This window comes from Gallus gallus, chromosome 9 (assembly GCF_016699485.2).
Source record: "Gallus gallus isolate bGalGal1 chromosome 9, bGalGal1.mat.broiler.GRCg7b, whole genome shotgun sequence".
NCBI classification, from domain to species: Eukaryota; Metazoa; Chordata; class Aves; order Galliformes; family Phasianidae; genus Gallus; species Gallus gallus.
In genome coordinates this window covers 17170322-17192721 of record NC_052540.1, presented here as the reverse complement: position 1 = coordinate 17192721, position 22400 = coordinate 17170322, and the positions used below count along the sequence as shown (strand labels likewise).

General features: G+C 44.4%; 1 protein-coding gene across 10 annotated transcripts in view; it reads right to left on the bottom strand.

Annotated features, from left to right (window-relative positions):
• Positions 1 to 22400, bottom strand: part of GNB4 (G protein subunit beta 4) — a 62585-nt gene that overhangs the window by 17609 nt on the left and 22576 nt on the right. For 2 of the 10 annotated variants that reach the window (XM_046898856.1, XM_003641774.6), the window contains exon 1: positions 9482 to 9551. The exons of 3 other annotated variants lie outside the window; for them this stretch is intronic. The gene's annotated coding sequence lies outside the window, so the exon portion shown is untranslated. Of the gene's footprint in view, positions 1 to 231; positions 5038 to 8274; positions 8458 to 8938; positions 9065 to 9481; positions 9552 to 10026; positions 14308 to 22400 lie in introns of those variants that run through there. 5 more of the 10 variants (XM_046898857.1, XM_015291507.3, XM_046898858.1 and 2 more) reach the window with 4 other exon arrangements.

Sequence of the window (22400 nt, the reverse complement as noted above, 5' to 3'; positions counted from 1 at the left end):
TGGAAGACAAACAGACTTGACAAATACTGTGGTTATTAACAGCAGTCACAAAACAGGCAAGGGAAGGTTAGACACTAAAGTGAAATAAGAGGTTACCAGTGACTGCAGGCTTGTAGCGTTACACACACAGCAAGTTGACAGTTCATTAGATCAGTGTGGTAAGCTCAGAGGCATGCGTCTATTCCTAAGATCTATCTTAAAGCCTAAGCCAAGTACATTTGTAAAACATACCAAAACCCCTTGCTCGTCTTTGCCAACATACACTAGATTCTGGAAAAACAAGAAATTCAGTGTTAAGCAAAAGACTGAGAAAACACAGGGAGAAGGAATTTTTAAATGTCATGAATATTTCACAGTCCAAAAGAAGGATTTTTCCACAAGTAACATTCTTGCATCTTATGTTAATTTTGCTCATTTCCAGGTCAAAACGTTCCAGTATATAAGCAAAGATTTCTCTCTTTTTTTTTCTTTCTTTCTTTTTTATTTTTAAATCACACTCCTCGTAACCAGAACTTCATGTGAAATTCAGGATATTATTGTTGTCACAAAAGACAACATGATTGCCATTGAAAACGTTGTTCAGTGACCACAGGACTTTCCACTGCTGAATGAACTGCCACTGGTTTTGCAATTCAAAATGTGTAAGCGGTGGCAAGAAAGACCTTGGTGAGGTGAAAACTTGTAAGCCAAAGTAACGCGACAGGGATGGTTCCAGTGCAATATTCTCCCTGAAAAGACAGGTGGGCACACACAGACCGGTGAGCCAAAATATTGCTTTAGCTGCCTCTTCAAACACTCACCTATCTCCAGAAGCTATTCTACCAACTTGCCCAGTATACTTTCCACAGCAAAGAGAGGACAATCCAAAGTCACTTTGAAGTGACTTGCACTGAAAGACCCATCTCTCCAGGCTTGATGTGAGATTTGTTTAAGGCTAGTGCACTGATGCTGGCTGAAGTGGCACAGTCCCTTTCATTTTGTACAGCCAAGTGATGATATGCACTTAAGGTCTGCTCTGGTTGCTACAGGCACAAAGCACAACTCCAGCAGCCTCCTGTTTTCTAAGCATGTGCAGACTGCACAGTACACACAACAGGCTCTAAGTACACAGAAAACGTTAGGCTTAAAGTTGGTGAAGATAGACATTTAGAGAAACTAATAGTGTCTGCAGGGAAGAGCCTTGATCCACGCAGATGACTGTACGCTTGACTGAAATAATTTCTGGCTGACAGATCTCAAGAGTAGAGTGTTCTCACACACTGCAGGAGCAGAAAACCCAGCAGTACCAGCTACACACACACATTGCTTCCTTTCAGATGTATCCATCAGCCTGGAAAAGAGAAATCTGCATTTGATCTATACATAGTCTTCTGCACCCTTCCCTCCTCCTCACCATTCAGCCCTACACACACGCTCCCTTGGTACCAAAGCCACAGCGAGGCATTATGCAGCTCACACAATTATGCAGCTGTAACACTCAGCATACAGCTGTACTCCTTCATAAGAAAACAAGGGAATATAAGCATTTGTTTTTTATACTGATTATCCAAATATCAGATAAAGCTATTGCCCTCTCATCTGATTTTAATTTCACTTATGGTTCACAATACATTTCTGGGCAATTACTTGCAATTATAAGCCACAAAAAGTAAGTTGTCTCCCAGTTCAGGCTACTTTAGTGGTTTTCATATACATGAATATAAATATATATATAAACATTTTTTTTAAGAGACACTTATTGTCATAGGCCTTAAAATCTACCAAAAGCTTTAGAGCATCAATGAATGACTACAAATACCATATTGGAAAATGAAAACTGTTCAAGCACCAGTTTTCCTCCTTACTAATGCATGTAAGGGATTAAGAGTGCAGAGATCGCGTAGCCACTTCAGGCAGCACTTGTGATGAGATGCAGTTTCAGATATTTATCCTGCTGGGAATTGCTTTTGATGTTCCTCGTGCAGTACTGCCTCTTTTCAAACAAACCACACTGAGCACTTCAGGAAGATGCTCTGCTAAAGCAGCGTGTACCGCTGCTGCTGAACTATCTTCACAATCACTGGGTTCTCAAAGTAACGTCTGTCTTTCTAGAAAGAATATTTTTAACATATTGATTGTATCTAGCAGAAAGCTTTTAGACAAGATAAAAACCCATCTAGATAAAGCTGGCATTATGCTAACAGGAAGTTGTAAATTGAGCTTGCAACTCATTCCACTTCACGCTGTTATGATGCCTTAAAATCCAGATGTGTTTTTAGAGATCGTATCTCAAAATGCAAGGAAAAAAGAACAGATATATTTAGGTAACGTTAACGTATAGAGTTCAGTTGCCAAAAGTTAGAAACTACCTAACTGGGTGTTGGAAGGCAAGCAGTCCTAGATGAAGTCTTCAAAAGAAGAGGATGGAAGAAAAAAAGAAAAGGAAGGAAGGAAGTACAACACTCCCATCAGAAAAAAATCATTACAAAAGTGACACACTTTTACAGTTGGTTTTGTTAGGGTTTTTTTTTTTTTTAATTATAAGAGACAGCAAGAATTTTTCTATGAAGGCATGACATTCATTAGGCTATAAATAGGAGGACTCCCCTGTGGACAAAAAGCCCACAGCTACAGACAAGATGTATTTGCCAAGCACGCAGCCACCCGACAGCCCGCAGTGCTGGAGGTTATCAGCCCGCCCCACTGAAACTCCTGCTCTCATCAACACTCCCAGAGTATCTCAAAGCGAGTTGGGTCAACAACAACCCAGCCAAGTACATTGTCTGAGTTTCCAGCCCCCACCAAGAAGCAGACATCATTCGTCCAGATCTTTGTTTTAGAGCATGGGACACACGCTACCATTTTAGAGTTTTCTTCAGCATTTGTGGCTGAAAGATTAGTGGAAATAGCTCAGTGTTCTTAAATTCCCAGCTCCAGGAGCTGAGCGCAATGCAAAATGTTATCAGACTCGATGAAAAAGCAAATGCTAGCAATGCCAGCGCAACCCCCAAGCAGCTGAACTGTTTGCTGAGGACCTCAGCACTTTGCCCATCCTTTTGACAAAGTCAGTAGGAAAGTCTGTAAACCAGGACTTCGATGTTACTGCAGAGACTGAGCAGCAAATTGCTCAAGCTTCCGAATTACCACCACTGGCAGAAGTCATTTTTCCTTTCTTCCTTTCATCTTTTTTTAAAGTACATTTTACTTTTGATGCCTATCAGCATTTGTAACAAAACATAATAGATGACAGGAAAAAGAAGTTCCAAATGATTTCCTGTCCCCAGCTACCTGACCTACCCAAGTAGGTGCTTATCAACATCTGGGGAGCAGCACTGAAGAGCTGACACAGTTCTATAGTCATTTAGAGTGCTTTTACCTGGACTTGTACCGTACTAAAAATAATTCAGCTCCCTCTTTTGGGCTGCTTCTTAGATGAAAGAGTTTCCCCTTCTCTGTAGCATACCTTGGAGATTGAGATTGTGTTTGTAGGGCCCGGAACAGTAGCTTTACTTCCTGACCACCTCATTCCACATGCTTTAGATTGTTGGTTTTTTGGGGGTTTGTTTTTTTTCTCCTTCATTTAGGCACTTTGTATCCAAGCTACTAAAAGGATCTAAAAAGAGTAACTGCAAAGAAGGTTCTTGTCCTCTAAGCGTCAGCCACGAGAGGTACTTAAATGCATTTAATCCCCTATATAATGAAGTAGCACTTACATGTGCACCTCAATCTTCTCACCCAACACTGTTAGGGGCACCCAACTCCCCCTTCCATCTCTGCAGTGGAAGTAATACAGTACTGACAACGTAGCTTCTTGACAGCACATGGGTGTTCAACCTACTGCCTGAGCTGCCCTGAGTAAAGAGGCATTGTCTTGGGCTGCAGGTAAAATATCTAACATATTTAATGTATGAGTAACAACACTTATTTTATTTTTTTATTAAACCACATTAAAAAAAAGAGGGCAACAACAACATCAACCCAGTGGGTTGGACACACAGTCAGTCTATACCACACAGATCTGTCTGCAAACTCATTCCTGTTCAATGTACCTAATGCTGAGGGTGCTACAAGACTTCATCAGCTCTTCCTTGCTTTCCTTTCTACTACCCAAATGCATACATAAAGGAAGGGACTCCAATTTACACTTTAATATGCAAGATAAATACATTTGTTTAAGATTATTTTGCTTCTTTTTTTCTTTTCAGTTTTCTTTTTTTTTGGGGGGGGGGCAACAGAAGCTTTCTAGAATAACTGCTTAAAACCACAGTTGAATGTTTAGTACTCAGACATTATATTGCACTGTCAAAATCTTTCAGTCAAATCACCCGAACTGATCAAAGTCACCAGATGCACACTTCAGCTCTAAATTTAGTGTGCTAAATGAGAGCCTGACAAGCATAGCACCTCTCTGTGCTGGCTGAGTATTTATCTCACCTAACAACTAACCTCAACTGGAATCAAGAATCTGAAGGAAAAAGTCCTCCTTTTCTAGAATTGGCTAACATCAAAAATCACATAATGCCAGCAGTCATGATAAAGGGCCACCAGAAAGAGACTCATATCGAATAGGATTTATTTCAGTTAAATCAACTTTAAATACTAAATGTGTTTTAACAGTATTATATGATTATAACCATATATATGTATGGTTATAACTATATACGAGATATGGTTTAGTAGCTTAGTGGGTAGTAATGGTGACAGGAGGACAGTTGGACTAGATGATCTTGTAGGCCCTTTCTAACCTTGTGATTCTATTAATCAGATATGTTTTGAATAAGCATCTTCAGTTTTAATGCAAGACTTCAGATGTGGACAAATCCATTAAAAAATGCATTTCAATTTTGATCCAAATAGAATATGACACAAATCATTTACATTAGAAGTAATTAGTGCAGTAGAAAAGAAAAATAGAGGGGAGCAGAAAAGCTGTTCAAAGGTTTCTTATCCATCAGGTTACCCTCAACCTGCTGAGGTGCTCTGCCCAAGTCTAAAAGCAGTACCTGTGGGGCAGGGGAGCACAGCTCTCACTTGAGGGCATCACAACATCCAAGTGCCAAGAGGCCTCCAGAATTCTTGCCGTAACTCTCACAGCATTCCCAAAAGGAACAAATCCGGGATTTTTTTGCCAGCTGGTTTCAAAATGAGTATCCCAGCACAGAGTGCCTCGGGGTACAACCTCCAACGTGCACATAGCAATTCTGGCTCTTCAGGGCAGCAATGCAGGGAATGCAGTCCCACTGGCAGAACCCTTGTGCAGTGAGCTGAGGTGCTGACTGTTTGAGTTACTTGCACTAGAAAACAAACCCCGCGTGCCCAGGAGTGCACAGAGCTGGGAGCAATGAGGTTAGCTGCTCTTCCCAAAGATGCCAAGCCAGTCACAAAGAGGTTTAGTGGCTTGTGGTAGCAATGGTAATGGGAGGACGACTGAACTAGATGATCTTGTAGGTCCTTTCCAACCTTGTGATTCTATGACAGAGTAGCTCCAAGACCTTCAACCCCATATGAGAAACACATCCAATACTAGGACTGATCATGCTGTTTCCTTCCTCACATAAAGATGAAAATCATACAAATATCATTTAAATCCTACCATTACTCAGCTCTTTTAACAATATTTCTAAACAGCAGCATTCAGCATGACTCAAAGACTTGGCTTATATTGAAGGTCCATATGATTAATATTTGTCTGAGATCCAACATAATGTGGAGGGGAAAACTACAGCTTCTGGAAACTGGCAAACCTATTCTACCTTCAAACTAACTAATATGTTACTGTTGGGTACTTCTCCCTCTCCTTCCCAGATGAAGTCCTTTCATATGGAAACAGACTGCAAGACTTAAGAGTAACTGAATCAGATCTGGATTTGCTGTATGTCAGCATTTGGCACACTCTGGGAAGCTGAGACATCTTAAAAGAAGTGAAACTGTCTTCACTGATGTAACTATGGCCAACTATATATATATTTTTTTCAATTAAACCTTCAGGTCAATTCTCATTCATCTTCATAGTATTCCCCACACTAACCGCAGCAATTCAGACGAACCACAGCATCACATATCATAGGTGGCATCCAAGCTGAGATCCATTCAAAGCATTGAGAAGTTCACCTCTTGGTCTTTCATTTCAGGCTGTCTTCAAATATCGAACATCTCACTGTCCTCACACTGCTGAGCATAGCAGTGCAATCCAAAAGAGTAGATTTGTTAATTTTAAAAGCTGCAGCTTTGTACAGCAGTGCCTCTTGTTATCTAGAAAGCTCTATGAAGCTCTTTCAGATAATCAAACCACAGCCTTAAGAGAGCAGCATACGTTCGTGCTTTTCATGACTTTGCTATAGCTCTGTTCAGTATCTTTCATGTAAATTCTATTACAAACAACTGGATTACAAAACACAGAAGTTTTATACAAGAACACAGCAATAACAAACTTAACTTCACAGTTCAGAAGATGAAGTGACAGCTCTGCATCCAATTAAAGGGGAGACAAATGTGAGTTAGCAATATTGCCCATACTTTCTAAAAGGCAAGTTCAAGGCACTCAGGAATGGCATTAACCCACGGATTTATATTTTCTGATGGTATTAAATAAAATAAATGATCACACCATTATGGTTGTCCATAAGCACTCACACACCACGAGGAAGAGCTGCATGACAAGGCTCAAGGATTCTGAATTTCTTACCAGTCTGATGAGATTTTCTAAAGTGACTCCTGAAGTTAGGAACAATACATCAAACGAATGTGTCGTTAGCAACACAGTCTTAATTTACCACTGTGACAGAGAAAACAGTAACTGAGAAAGATTTACACCACACTGCCTTGGGTTTTGTTCCGTTTTTGTTTTTATTTCTTATTTTACCCTCAAGATCTTATATTCATAAGTTCTGTGGCATTTTCAAGGTTGCCTGATGTTCTAGAAAAGAACTGCATACATTGCATTCAAAGATATTGTGCAAGTTTTTCCTCATGTTGTCTGTGAATCCCAGGCTTTCCTTTAAAAACTGTTTGAAAAATAAAATATGTGGACAAATTAAACACTAGATATGTGAGTACTCCGCTAAGGAACATTAAGACATAATTGAAACTTTCATTATCCCACATAAATATAACAGATTACATAGCCAACCATCTTCCCCATAAGATTTATATGACCTGCGCAGTCAGTTGAGAGCAACTCTCAAGCACTTGGGAGAAGGTATAACAAGAGAGCACTCACTATTTGCTGTACCACTTTAATGATGTCAGTTCACATTATACAAAAAAGACATGTCTGTAACATGGAAGTTTTTTATACACAAGATCTCCCCCTTTTTCCTAGCCCTCTTCCTTCAAGATAAAATCAGCCTGTCTTGGGGGAACACAAGTTAACTTCATCACAGCTATCACAGACAAAAATCACAAGCGCTGCAGAAATAAAAAGCTGAAGATCCCCTTCTCATTAGGACACTTTTAGAATTTTAAGGGTTTTTTTCACATTTGGTTGCTTGGTTTTTTGGTTTGTTTTTACCCTAATTAATAACATTACTTCAGAGTTCCCCCAGTTGTAGCTAACAGTTCTACTTGCTGTACCTGCCAAGTGACTGTCATATTAGTGACCATCTTCTACACCACTCCCCCTATTTCTACCAGCAGTCAGGGTGTTGGGTTAGACCCCCAGATATCCCCACCACACCCCCCAACAGCCACTTAACTCCCTGCAAGAACTACCGATACATGCCCTATCTACACCAGGGAAGCACGGGGCATTCTGGCAGGCACTCCAAACCCTCCTGTGGTGACACTGCAGGTGAGGAGGGGAAGCCCTGTGCGCCAACCTGAGCCTGAGCTGACAGCTGCATAGCAAAATCCCAGCTACCACCAGGTTGACACTCTGCACCACACCATCGCTGTCATCTCTCAACTACAATCTCAGCAGAACACAGGTTTTTCAATTACGAGACTGGACCAGAACACAGAACTACCACACCGTTTTTTGTATCTGTGGAGTTCTATCTGACTCAAAGGACTCCAGTTCTCATTCCTCCCAACCCTTCTCTGCTGTTCTTTAGGTGCTGATTACCTGTCTTTTCTCTCTAGATCCTTCTGCCAACCTCTTCCCTTCCTTTCCTCGTACTCGGAGAACAGCAGCTGCTCTACTACTTCAGAAATTTATTACATATAACCAGATTAAACTCCAAGCTATTTTTCCTCAACTCCTATTTAGCTTTGCTGCTGTACAGGTGATCACATCAGCGCTAAGTGCAGACAAAAAAAAAAAAAAGAAAATATCGCAAGAAGTAGTAAATAAAAAACCTGAGCGTAGAACCCAGCACTGTGCCTCTGAAGAGTGTCACCACGGCACCTCATGACGGTGCATTTTTCCTACAGACGGAGCACCTCCAGACAGGGCTTCGCCACCGCGCACAGCGGGTGCACGCCCAGCTCAGCCCCGTTATCCCACGATGATTTCACAGAGCGCCTAAACCCAAACGAGCGCTGGTAGGAAAAAACCCAAACAAGTGGCAGACGGCAGGAGAACGGGAACGCAAATAAAGGAGACAGAGAACTCTGCTCGCATTCCCGCAGCAGATAAGCAGCCCGGGAGCTGCCTGTTGCTGCGGCGCCGCGCTCTCTCAGCCCATCCGGGCCGCCCCGCTCCGCGCTGCCGGCGGTCATAGAGCCGCAGAGCCGCCAGCCCGCAGCCCGGGACGGCTTCCGGACGGCAGGCGCCTCCCCGCCGCCCCCACGCAGCCCCTCGGGGCCCCGCGGCGGAGCGGGCGGCTCCGGGGACGCGGTGCTCGACGCGGATTTCCCCCCCCTCCCCACCCCGAGCCCCTCCGAGCGCCGCTCCGCAGAGGGGCCCCGCCCTGCCCCGCCAGCGGGGTGTGACGGCGCTGCGGGTCCAGGGGCTCGGCGCCCACCCCGGGCCCTCCGCCGCGCCCCTCCTCCGCGCCGCGCCGCGCCCCCCGCCCGGTACCTGCTGCCTGCGGCTCGCGGCGCTGCCGGCCGGGCTGGGGCCGCACTGGCGGCGACGCCCGCCTCAGCTCGGTCTCCCCGTGCCTCCCGGCTGCGCTCCCTCCGCCGAGCACCGCCTCCTCCCCCCGGCGCTGCGGCGCGGTGGTGCCGCCCATGCTCCCCCCCCCGCCCCGCCCCGCCCCGCCCGCGGGATGGGGCCGCCCGGCAGGGGCGGGGCGCGGCGGCCGAGGGCAGCTCCCGGGGCGGCCGAGGGGCTTCCCCCGGCCCTGCCTCGAGGGGGCCCTCCCCGCGCGCGCGAGAGCCGAGCCTACCCCGGGCGGCGCCCCGAGGCGGGGAGCCCTGCGGCCGCCACCCTCCCGTACCCCGCTCCGCCGCGCGTCTCCCGGCGCCGCGAGGGCTCTGCTCAGGGCTCTCCTCAGGACGCCCCGCCGCCGCCCTCGCGGCCCCGAGGGACGCGCGGCGCCGCCCCACCGGCCGCGCTCCGTCTGCCCGCCCCTGGGGCTCGGCCTCCCGCCGCCTCGGCCCGGGCGCGGGCGGGCAGTACCTGGTGGCCGGGCGGCGGTCCGCGCGGGTGTCACCGAGCCGCCGCCTCCATGGCGCTCGGTCGCGGCGGGAGGAGCTCCTCCCCCTCCCGCATGGACCCGGGCAACGTGACGGGCCGTTGCCATGGCGGCGCCTCGCTGACGTCAGAGCGCTTAAAGAGACAGCGCCCCCCCGGAGGTGGCCTCGCGGGGCGGGGGGCCCTCAGGCGGAGCCCGCGGCGGCGCCTCCGAACGGCCTTCCCTTCCGTCTGCCCGTAACACTGCGCTTTGTTCTGTGAGGAGTTGCCGGGAGCGGCTGCTCCGGTGAGCTGATCCGGGCGGATCTGGACCAGCGTGGCACAGAACACAGAATATCCCGAGCTGGAAGGCGGTCCAGCTCCTGGCTCCACACTGCACCACCCAAACCCTGCGTCGGGGAGCGGTGTCCGAAGGCTCCTTGAGCTCCGCTGCCCCGGCGCCTGTTCCAATCCCACCACCTTCTGGTGGGCAGGGAGGAGTGGCTGCGATGTGTACAAGCGGATATTCAAATCCCGTATCCCTCATAAACCTGTGGCCTTTGATGGTGAATCCACGACATGGGTCCATCACAGCAGAACAACAGCCATCCATCCGGGCACAGCTCAGTGCCTGCTGCAGCCCGTCAGACTCCAACCGCAGCCCACGCGGCGCCCCGCCGCTTCGTGCCGCACCTCCCTCAGCCCCACGGTGTCCCAGGAACACCCGATGGGCGCCCTCCCCTCAGGCTGCCCTGACTTTTAAAACCATTAGTGCACATCCCTGAACTGACTTAGATGCTGTACCAGCTTTGCCTTGGATGCAAGGTCCACTATCTGCTTCCCTCCGCTGCCATCCACACACCCGTGCTCCCTTTACCGGGGGACAGATGTCGCTCAGCAATACGTTTACTTTGCATTTAATGAGCGATCGCGTGGAAAAAAACCAACACGGGGTGGGTTTCAGTTTGTTGTACTTCAGCTGGAGAGCAAAAATCATCTTTTTTCAGTCACTGTAACGCTGTAAAAGTCGCTCATCTTTTCATAAAAGGAACATATGGGCACAAAGGCAGTTCTCCTTAAACTGAGCTTGTTCCCTTACATTTGTCTTAATTCAATCTTTGTCTCTCTGAGCAGTGATTGCTGACAAGATATGGTCCCTGAATGGACATACCGTTTCTCATCTTCTCTTTTGGAGCAGCTCTGGAAAATCACAGGCAGTAAACAAAGCCCCAGAAACGCTCAGATGGTATTTAGGTAGTTGCATATTATGAAATTACCAGTCTTTGCCCTTCCAGTGGAGCAAATTAAAACATTTTATAAAAAAAAAAAAAAAAAGACATAATTTATCCTCATGACTCATTTGGGAGACAGGGAAGTTTCTTAGCAGATGGAAAAATGAAGCACACAGGACACGGCTCTCAGCGGGGGAACTCCGTCTCGCAGGAGTGGCACTGCTGCAGCTCTGATGGTCTGGGGCTGACAGCAAAGCTCTTTGCAGGAAGGAATCTCCTTCCTCAGGCAAAGAAAAGGAATTATGTCTTTCTGTCAAACTTCTCACCCATCGCGCGCTCCGTTTAGGCGTTCTTTACAAAAAGAAGTGGTGAATCCCAGCCCTGCTAGTGGCAATGTTTTACAGCTACTTTTTACCCATATTTGTGTCTAATCATCAGTTCCGAGATGCTAAATCCTACTCTGCAAAATCAGTGATACCCTAACGGAGATTTTCTTACGCCAGTTCAGCAATATACTTCATATTATTTCAGAATCAGTTTTTTCCTGCAGCGATGGAGAAATGCTGAGGTACAGTGCCAGAGGAGTTTTTAAAATCAATCTCTAGATCAGTTTCTCTCACGTGTTCTCTTTGAATTACGAGTGACTGCAGCCAGCACAGCAATTCAGTTGCTGATAGATTAAATCCTTCTGGAGGTCCCCACTGCTCGGATTCCTGCCTGGTGAGTTGGAGCCATCCCAGATGGGAAGGCAGAAGAAGGGAACCTGCTGAAGGCTGTGCTGACTCAGCTCTAACTGAAAACCTCTGTCAAGGCAGCTCCAGCCCACCCTAACCACCCTCTGGATGGATTTGTTACAGAACGCTGTGGGCCAGAGCAGTGATCTGGTATTAGGAAGCAATGAGGTATTTTCTCTAAAACACCCCAGTCTTGGCGGGGCCTGAGCCCAAAAGATGTAAAGACAGACAGGCACACACACCATCTAAATGGCTAAAAGCACAACCAAAGTCTGTGCATGCTTTTCTCAGTTCCAGAAGAATGCAGGGCTCATTATCAGCGTGGTACTTTCCATGTTCCAGAAAGTCCCCACCTTTCATCAGCCCATTATCTAATTCCTTCCCAAACCACTTCAGGATATACAAGAAGTAATCATATACAATAAGTAATCATACTTCAGGAGGCAAGGAAAAAATGCAGGTAACCGAGAGACAAAAAGATCCTGAGGGAATCCCCTCCACAGGCAGGAATGAATCACAGGAGCCTTTTCACGGACTGCAGTAAAGCTAAAGAAAAACTAAGTTGCTAGACTTCAACATTAATGTACTGACACAACAATCCACTTTCTTTAACACCTCCACAGTAGCAACATTGTTTTTCTTTCATCAATGTTCTTCGCATTGCCTACATCGGAACCCTCCCACAGCAGGAACACTTCTTTCCTTCTGATTTGTCCTCATTCTTCCTTTATCATGGCAGCACTTCTACTTCTGCAATCCACGCAGCCATTCAGGTGGGATACGCTAACCCACCTCCTTTTCCCCTTACATGTCCACCTTTCCCTTCAGATCTAGGAACTGCAATGGTGATCAACCCCTTGCTAGGAAGTAAGCCAGCTCACTTCATTTTTCCTTAAAACCTTACGAGGAGCCAGAGGCCTGAAAGCTCACTTGTTTCACTGATAATGTTTAATTGCCCTACTAGGTAGGATTACACAGACGATATACAAGGAGAGACAATGTGCCCAAACCCCTTTGCTTGCTCGGCCACACAGCTGGAGCAGGACAGATGATATTTTACCATTCTGTCAGCAACTCTGCTTACAGAGGGCTGACCTCTCTCAGTAAACAGGGCAGTGAGTTCTTTGTGCTCCAGCTGATGCTCTGCATGACACGCATGGTGGCAGTTCAGTCTGGATGATGGAAGAAAGGAGAGTGAATACACATATATAGATGCTTTACATATGGCCTATATGTGTGTGTATTTATGAGTAATATCTATTAATGTTTCTTTCAGACAAAGTGATGCAGGACAATCATGGAACTACTGAAAGTGCTCAGCATAAAAGAACACTACAATGTATGTGTACATCATATGGGCTGGAAAAGCCACTCAGATGCTACCGCTCCCTTTGAAGAGCAGTTGAGAGAGCACCAGCAGGTTTCATGTGCTTCCTGGAATTTCTGAGGTCTCTCACAAATGCTTAGGATCACTGAGTGAGGCATGAAGCAGAGCTCATGTTAATCCCCAACTTCTGCCTCTTCTCTGATGCCACAGTCCAACCCACTTGTACCAATGGCACACGAGGGCTGAGAAAACTTTACAGCCAATTTTGGAAATTCTTTTGTTTTCTTCCTGGAGGGGGAGAGGAGCAGGCAAGCAGGGGAAAGAGAATGTGCATGTAAAACCTACACAGACAAGTTTCAGTATGCCTACAAACCCCAGCCTCAAGATGAAGTCTCAATCAGCTGTAGCTCTGGCAGTAACTTCACTTGAAATGGCCGGGGAGAAGACTCCGTTCTACCAAGGGTGTGGGTGTGGAATTGTAATAGACGCTTCCATAAACTGCTGTCTGCTCAAATGTCATGGCGTTGGCTTTCTGCCCCATTTTCAGCTGCAGAGAACAGCAGACGGGAGGGGCAGAAACAATGAAGATCCCTTTTTAAGTCTCAGATTAAAAAATCTCCTACTTTTTACAGCCAAAAAAAGTTCTTCTCGTGACTGTCACAAATGGCATTTCCTAGACCTGCTTTGGAAATTACCCAGCATAATTCCCAAAGGATGTTACAGTGTGTGCCACAGGGAACAAACCAGGACCAGTTCACTGAGCACAGCCAGCAGGTGATCAGTTTTTTTGTGAGTTTACAGTTACTACAAAAAGCAGAGAGCGTAATGCACATTAATGTTGAGCTCCAGGTGTAAAGTGGAACGAATGGAAACAGAAAAGGAGAACAGACATGAAAAGTAGCTTAATGCAACATTCAGTAACTGACATAGGGAGCAAAGGCACGTAGAATTAAGAAGAAAGAAGTTTTAAAGTATTATTTTGTTCAGGCTGGTCAGAGATTGTTTGGCCTTGCTGCAAAAGCAGACGGGAATCCAGCTGAAGAAGCACGATTAAGTTCATTAATGAGCTTCAGAAATTCTTACAAATATCGGCTACTTTCCAATCACAACCAAATCAAACTCATTTTCACATTTATAATGAAAGATTCCTGCATTCCCTATCATCCAGCACCTTGGAAAATAACAGGTGTGATATTTTTCAGTGGATGTAGTCACACAATGCCACCAATAAATGAATGCATCGACACAGCCAAACCCTACTGTACATAACTGCAGTACTGTGCCATTGAACACAGTTGCTAATTGCAGGCTGCAGAACAGCAAACCTGCAGGTGTCACACACACAGATGTATATGCATGGCACTGTGCTCTAGACAGAGAAACTACAGTACTTCTATTGTCAACTGCAGCAGTTTTAAAAGACAAATTTAGTAATATCAAATGATACAACTATGCTCCTAACAAAGTACTGTATCCTGTGAATCAAATTAAATCGGGCAAGGAGAGTAGAGGATACTGCGAAGGCTGAAGTGTAGGGAGGGAGAAGGACACGATCTGCAGTGCTTGTTCAGATCTGTGGGATAACTCTGTTCTGCAAGTCACCGGGACTCACTGCTTGCATATCACATCTGTTAAATGAAGAATCGAGATTATTTCAGACTTTGTAAAACTCAAAGGCTGAAATGTCTGTAGCAGTTTGGATATGTACATCAGTGATGACTCAACGTTTAGGTCTAATTCAGGAAAGCAAAATGAAGAGGCTTACTGGATTTAATTAACTCATGCATACTTCAAGGATCATATGGAATAAAATACTTGTTTTTGTTTGTGTTTTCCTTTAGCAAGTGGCACTGGTAGATGCGGCTGAATGCAGTAAGCTGTTCTTCACCTGTGAAGAACCGTGGGGGAGAAAGGCACGGAGTGGAGGAACCAGTTTGCCAAGGGACAAGGGGCAGAGCCAAGATCAGGAGCCAGGTTGCCTGCCCACATGCTTCTCCCTGCCCCTGCTGCTGAGCAAATTGCCCACCACCAACACTTTGCAGACTGCAGAACTAATGAGCAAACAAAGGAGTGGAATTAAATATTAGTGAAGAGAAAATGGCCAGTATGAGGCTCCAAAAAAAAAAAAATGCAAAAAAGAAATGGTAAAAACATTATAAAATAGAGATTAAAATGAAGAAGTAATTCCCATTATAATTGCATAACTGCTAATTCTGTGTTAATGATTTTCCCCATATACACAGGGCTTGGGTCCAAACTTCTGAAGGAAATCATCCACCCTCTTCTGTGCCTCCTTTCCCTGAAGGTACCAGTGTCCCTCAGAATCAAAGAATCATAGAACGGCTTGGGCTGGAAGGGACCTTAAGGATCATCAAGTTCCAACCCCCAGCCACTAGCCAAGGTGTTCTTTTTTCTCTTTTCCCCAAGTGCCATCTCAGTGCTGGTGGAAGCACCAGCCTGGCTTACACAGCTGTCAGTGAGGGACAGTGGTAGCACCACTATGCATGACATTTTTATCGCTAGCAGTGAGGTTCAGGCACATTCACACTATCCATCAGGCTATACTAACAGGCTTACAGCTTCTAGGCACTAATGACCTGGGCTGGTTCAGCTGGGCCAGTGGCCATGGACAAGGAAGCCTCCGTAAACCATTACAAACTCCTCTGAAGCATTCAGGTCTCTGTTACACCGGCAACGATGACAGCAAAAAGAGGCATTTTTTAGAATAAAGCTTCTCACAAGTGACAGAGAAGCAGCCGCCCCCGCACACACCTTGTTCGCTCACTGCACTGATCTGGCATTCCTTCCAGAGCTGGGAAGGGCCCACAGCTGCTGACTCAAAAGACTTTTGGAATAAGGACTTAAAAACTGAAAGGTCTTGCTCCTCTTGGGGTTCTTGCTTCTCCCCCTGGCCAACGTGCCTGCCCACACAAGGCAGCAGAGCAGGGGCACCTCTGCAGGGGAGTCCCCCTTATCTCAGCAAGCTGAAAACACAGATCCAGAGCAATGATGGTTCAGAGCAGTGGAGGCTGAGTGACAGACAGGGACACAGGGTCAGGCATCAATAAAGTTGTACAATCTGATCTGAACTGTGGCACACACAAAGGTGTCTGTTCCAGACAAGGCTTCAGACAAGATCCAACTGCATCCACTGCCAATTTTCAGAGATATTTGCTTACATCAAATACCCCTGGAAAAGCTCCCATCGGGAAAATGCCAGAATCAGTTGCTATCTTCACTTACAGAGAATTGTATCTCCTGTCAAAGTGTTCTTAATAAACCCAAAGCATTTCTCAAAAAAGGCAGTTGCATTTCTATTCAAGTCTCTGCTGCCTTCTAAGTGACAGCTACTTGATGTTCAGTGCCATCCTGGAATGAGTAATAGCTCAAGAGTTAATTACAAATTTATTATGAACCTGTGGTTAGGACCAGCCTAAGTGAGCAAACAGAAAAAAAACGAACTGAATTCGGAGAATTCAAGTCTCACTCTTTGATGGTCTGATGAAACTGGGTCATTTGATCTTCTGCTGATTCCTAGCCACTGCATAGCTGGGAATCTGTTTCTTCTGTAACCCATCAGTCTGACAGCTACATTAAAGAAGAGCTGCTTTCCCGATGATCACCATATGAAGCTCCAAGAGGCTGAGCTGCTAACCTTTCAATTTTAGCAAATACTGTATTTACTATGTTTAATAACACTCGCAAGGTCAATATAACAGTGCATCCCCTACAATTGTTTTAATTATCAATATAACATTTTGAATCTTAAGAATAAACACACTGAATTTAAGATAGCTGGTCAAATTGTGCAGTTACAATGATTAAAACCATAAGCAATCCCAATTCCTTCCTAATGAGCATTTATCTTTTTTCTTTTTTTCACTTGACATTGCTGAAGCAGAGAGAGAAAACAAGAGCACCCAGCAATGCTAACATGAATCCCAGCATTGCGTCCACTGGAACAAAACATACAGTAATTAAAAGATACTTAATCTTTTAAGGCTACACATTGTTCAACCTTCCCTGTTACATAGGCAGGGTAGGACTGCAGTATGAGCAGAGATTTGACTGTTCTTTGGATTTCTTAAAGTTTCCTGCTAGATCCCACCACAACAGGAAGCTGGGGAATTGAGCAATACACGGCACAATAACCTCATTGATCTCTCAAGTATTTCTGCTAAAAGAAAGAAAGAAAAATAAAGATAAAAAAATCAACCAGAGAAGTCAGATTATGCTGGCTTGTGTGCACATTGTAGAGATGATTAGCTAAGGTAGAGGGAAAGAACATCAAATGGGAGAGTGCCCCTGCATGATTATCTTCAGCCTACCGTGATGAGCAACAAACAGTGGAGAGCTGAAGATCTATACAAATGTCATTAGACCAAGGGCTGTAATGCAATTTGATGATGCAGCTACAGTGATAGCTGGTTCCCTTGACACAGTGTAACAAATGGTATTTTAGCACTGTTAGATCACTACCGTGCTAAAAAGCAACCATCCAACATAAATGTTTGTCTGTACGAGCAGACAAACAAGTGGTTGACGCTTCCATTTGCATCACCGTCTATTAAACTGATGGCATAAGGAGAGTCAGGTCCCAAAACAAACTGTATTTCAAAACAAGGGAACAGTGCAATGCAGTTTGATCTTTCCAGCACACAAAATAAAGGCTAATTCTTCCCACTGTTCCCCTTCATGTTTTTCTTTTATTCACCTTGCTTTGTCTTGGGCAGCTTGTCCTGGGCCAGGCTGTCCCTGCCTTCCTTGGCTGGCTCCTGCTGGGTGCTGTCTGTGGCAGCAGGAAGCAGCAGCCTGTGCTGCAGCTCTGCTCCAGGGGACCACCAGTCACAGCCACACACAGCTCCAGCTGGCCACGCCACTTGTAGATTGCTTTTTCTAGTTATCTCCTGGGCAGCCCTCATCCCTATCGGGACAATTTCTAACTCTTCCCTCAAGAGAAGTAGCAAGAAATAAATGATTTATTTTGTATAATGAGGGATAAAGCAGCTTGCAACCCCATAAAACCTCTGGGATTTCAAAAACAATGGGCTCTGGTTAATTTACCCAGTGGTTTGTGTGATGTAGCAGGGGCTCATCTACATCAGGGCATCACACCACAGGAGCTAGAAAATCTGCAGGAAATGCCCTTTTCTGCTCTCCAGAGAATTAAGAATGACAGAGACCCTCTTCTGTGACCAGAAAACAGGAGTCTGGGTATGCCAATGTTAAGTGCAGCAACCTAAATGCATTTATAGGCAGAGATTTTTATTATTAAATGACAGAGCTTTACGAATAACTGAATCTTAATATAATTATTGCAACCAACTTCCAAACATCAAGAAAAACCACAAAAAGGATTTCCTTAGTAAGTCCATCAGACACAATCAAGTTAACTGCTTAACATCTTGGTTGATAAATCCGTATTGGTGATCAGTTCCTTACAGAATAATTTCAACTGCTCTTTTTTAGCATTTTATGATACATCTGTCATCATCAATCCCAAAAGCACATAAATACAACTCTCTTGTTTACAACCTTGACTGAATTTCATTCGCAAACACTGGGAAACACATCTAGCAGCACTGTGCAGCTGATATGCAAGACCCTGAAGTACAGTGCACAAAAACATATTTCCCTTAACTTCCATCCATCTTCTGGAGGACACAATGCAGTTATTGTTCGCCTCCTTTCATGGCCATATTGTTCATACTGATGGGAGGACGTTCCCTTGTGACATATGACTGGCAAAACGTCGGCGTGCATTGAAAACAGATACTCTGCAGCAGCCTCCAGACACCCTGCATCTAAGCAGAGATGAATGGAATGAAAATATTCTCAGTCTGAGATAGGAAAGGGGGAAGATGGTTCATAGGCTTCGTATTTCACTGAAGGCCTTCATGACATAAATAGTAAATTATGCAACTGATACACTTGAACTCGTTGGCAAAGGAAAGAACGGAGTCCTCAGCATTAGTTTTCAGTGGTTGTGTCTCAAAACATTACTTCTGTGATCATTTTGTTTTTCTACAATATTTGTAAATTCACAGGGGAAGCAGAGAGCCTATGCATAGAAACTTACGCTGCTGTGCTGTTTATTCTGGACACAAAATAATACCCAGAGCTTCCTCTAAAAGCCTACTGAGAGCATGAAGTAAAAGAAAGCCTCCAAGAGGAAGTACTGAAAAGTAAATAGGCAATGCAAGCAGAGCTGCTGAGACTCACTACAAAAAGGCAACCGGCACAGCAGAGCTTGGTTGGTACACCGACTGCAAGCCTGGGAGACAGAAATTGCCATATAACTCTTTCTGCAATGTATAATTACATTCCTAGCCTCTTTGTCTTTTTTCCTTTTTGATAAAAAGGAAATAATTCATTTCCAGGAATGTAAGTGCCTTTAATTCACTTGGATGGTCTTTTTTTTTTTGCCTGATTCAGTGCCTGACTCAGAACCATCATTCTTACTGCTTCTGTCAGACTATTCCACATCTCCCAGTGGTTTTCACTACTGCAGTTTGGAAGCACTCTTTGTTCTTATAGTCCCAGTGCCTGCTAAGGCTTTTCTTTTCATGTTCTTTGACGTTTATTCCCTAGGAGCCAGATCCTTCTGTCCTTACATGGGAGCCAAATCTCCCAATGAGTTTGCAAACGTGCAGGATCAGCAACTCAAATAAGTTTATTTGTTCTTCAGGGCTCTCTGTGTTCACAGGAAAAAGGACGCCTGTAGGCAAACACTGCATTGCTAGGTTTCATCTTCACAAAAAGGAAGCTTAGAGAGGAAGGAAGGCACCAGAGTGCAAAGTTAACAATTAACAACAACAACAAAAAAACACCTTAAGTTTTTTTTTCCTGCCTGAGAGCCTGGTGCTTACGGACACAGCTACAGGACACTGCACTTGCATGTTTCTTGAAATACATCAAAAGGCTCCTCTGCTGGGTTGGCACAACGCTAGCAGTAATTGCTGATTCCAGAGGGAATTCTCAGTTCAATATATATCTTTGGGTGTATTTTTGAGACATCTTTCAACTAGGACATCTCTACTACATTTACATTCAGCACCTGAAATTTCAAACGCTCTGACACTTCAGGCTGGAAAACACTGCCAGCTCCTATTTACTTCAGCTTTAGTATCTGCGTCAGAGAGTGCTGGCCTGGCGTGTTAGAAAATGTAATGTATTCAATTTATGTCCTACATAAAAGTTGAGATCAGCATGAAGGAGTAGATCCAATCTGCAGCTTTAATTCAAGCAGTGCTGCTGACAACACTATTTCCTGGATAAGGATTCTCTCACAAACCTCACACATTAGACAATCTTCAGCTTTCCTTTTAATGTGGATGTCCTTCTGAAGTCAGAAATCTTGTGGCAAATAGTCTCAGTGATGAGCAAAGATGTGACGCTACCTAATTGTGTGAATGTCTGGTTAGACAGTGCCATTAACATCTCCTTATGCAACAGCAGAAAAGCCCTCTCTTATTCTGTCTGCTGTGCACAAATAGGACAGAGCCATAGCTGTAGGCTCATATATTTTCCAGCCAGAGACACTACACTAATTTTTAGTCTGACATTTCACAGCACAAGAGTCAACTTTATTCCCTAAGCAGTTTCTACATCAGATCCTTCACCTTGTCAATGCCAGTTAACTCAGATTACGTGTGAGTCTTGTGTAGCTAAGCCATCAATTTACTGTGCATGTGGAATACCCCACGTTTGCTGTGTAGCTATGCCAGTGCTTAATGACCCATGGTAACAGATACACGTGCCTCATTTCCAGTTAGAATCTGTCCAAACTCAGCTTCCTGCTGTTGGATCTAAATACATTCCCAGCCCATGTCCTGTTGCGTTGGCAGCACAGTCTAGCTTGGGATATATAAAACTGAAAGTTATATACTTCCACGGACATTTTAATAAGAATTTTACCCTAATTTTTATGATTTAAGTCCTCTCTCCCAAGGCTTTCTAACAAACACAGCTAAATCCATTCCCAACTATTTACACAGTTTAGCTTTCTATCCTGCTTCTATTGAAACTGAGATACTCTCCATACATATCAGGTCCATTTGTACACAAAAAGGTTTGAATACTCAGCTAAAGTCAGACCTAAGGCAGTTCTCCCTCTTGCCACGAATATTTCATAAGCATCTTTGTTTAACCCCGAGGACACAACATGCAGGATACAGCACCACCACCTACAGATGATGCATGATACGTATGCTACATCAGCACTGCTTTGCCAGCATTTCAGAAGGAAATTATATTTTGCAGAGGATTTTATTCTACAGTCATTATTATTAGCATTGAGGCCATCAATGAAAGCCCCAAGCAGACAAAAAGTCTGCCTGAAGATCGCAGTAGTTTGTGCTATTGCATGTGCCTTCATCCCTGATGGCAACCCCAAACCAAGAGAGAACAATCTTTTTATGAATAAAATTACTTTAAATTCAGACAAATGCATGCTAGAGCAGCGAGATGCTCTGGAATACTGAAATAGCTTGTGAATGGAAAAGTGTTTCGCTAGTACAAAATAAGGGCATTGCTGCATTGCCTGCAGGAGATAACAGCATTCAGCCTTCTGGGGGATACAGTAAGGAAAATTTATGTGGTAGGAAAGCTTGCTAAGCAAGAAGTCCACTGTCTGCTAGAAATAATGTATTTTATGTCGTAAAAACTTCTCTGTATTTCTATCCCTTATTCTCAGTTTCTTTCAGACAGTACTCTTTCAGTTACTTTTAAGTAGCTACCTAAATTAGTCCTCAGCTTAAAATAAATAAATAAAAAATCACTAACAAGAGCTGCCTACAAGTTTATTATGATTTTATTTTGACCCTTCTGCCACCACTACTGAAGATAATCTCTTCCATCTTTTTTCTTTGTCTGTTTTGCAGACTGAAGAAACCAACTGCAAGTCTGTTTGCACTCAAAACACCACAGTTGCAACTAAAATCTGTGCCCTTAAAAATCAAATTCACTACAATCATAAACTCAGTATCTGACAGAGGAACATCACAAGTCAAATTCTCATTTTTAGAGGACAAAAGAGACTGTCACAATCACTGTCTAATTCCTATGGAAAACAGACAATGTAATTTTATAGAACCATTCATACATCAGTCCCCTGCCTTCCAATTTGTAATGGCAAGGAACTTCTACTTTACATGTCACACCAAGTGAAGGACCCAGGGATTCTTCACTCTTATCCATGACAGTTACCAAGCAGATCTATAAAAAACATTCTGCCATCAGAAATATGGCAGAATCAAATCTCAGCTCTGAACAATCTTGAACATAGATGAATCAGCACGATGAAATAATGAAAGGATGGCAATATCTTTTAGAGACATCATTTAAAGGATGAACACAGGGTAAAATCAAACTATTCTATACTTCACAAAGTTCACATAATTGGATCTTGCAAAATGGATAAGTAATGTATCTATTGCTTTATGGATCTGTTATCTGTCGCTGTAATGGATCCATTGCTTTACTTGCATACACTCTGATAACCTATATCCACACCCAGCTCCACATTCCCTCTTGGATAGGCTGCAGTTGGCAGAGATAGGAGCTGGGCTCTGCAGGTACAGCAGATCTCTGTTCTCAGCCTGGGTCCTGGCTGCAAACATTCCAGGCAGTTT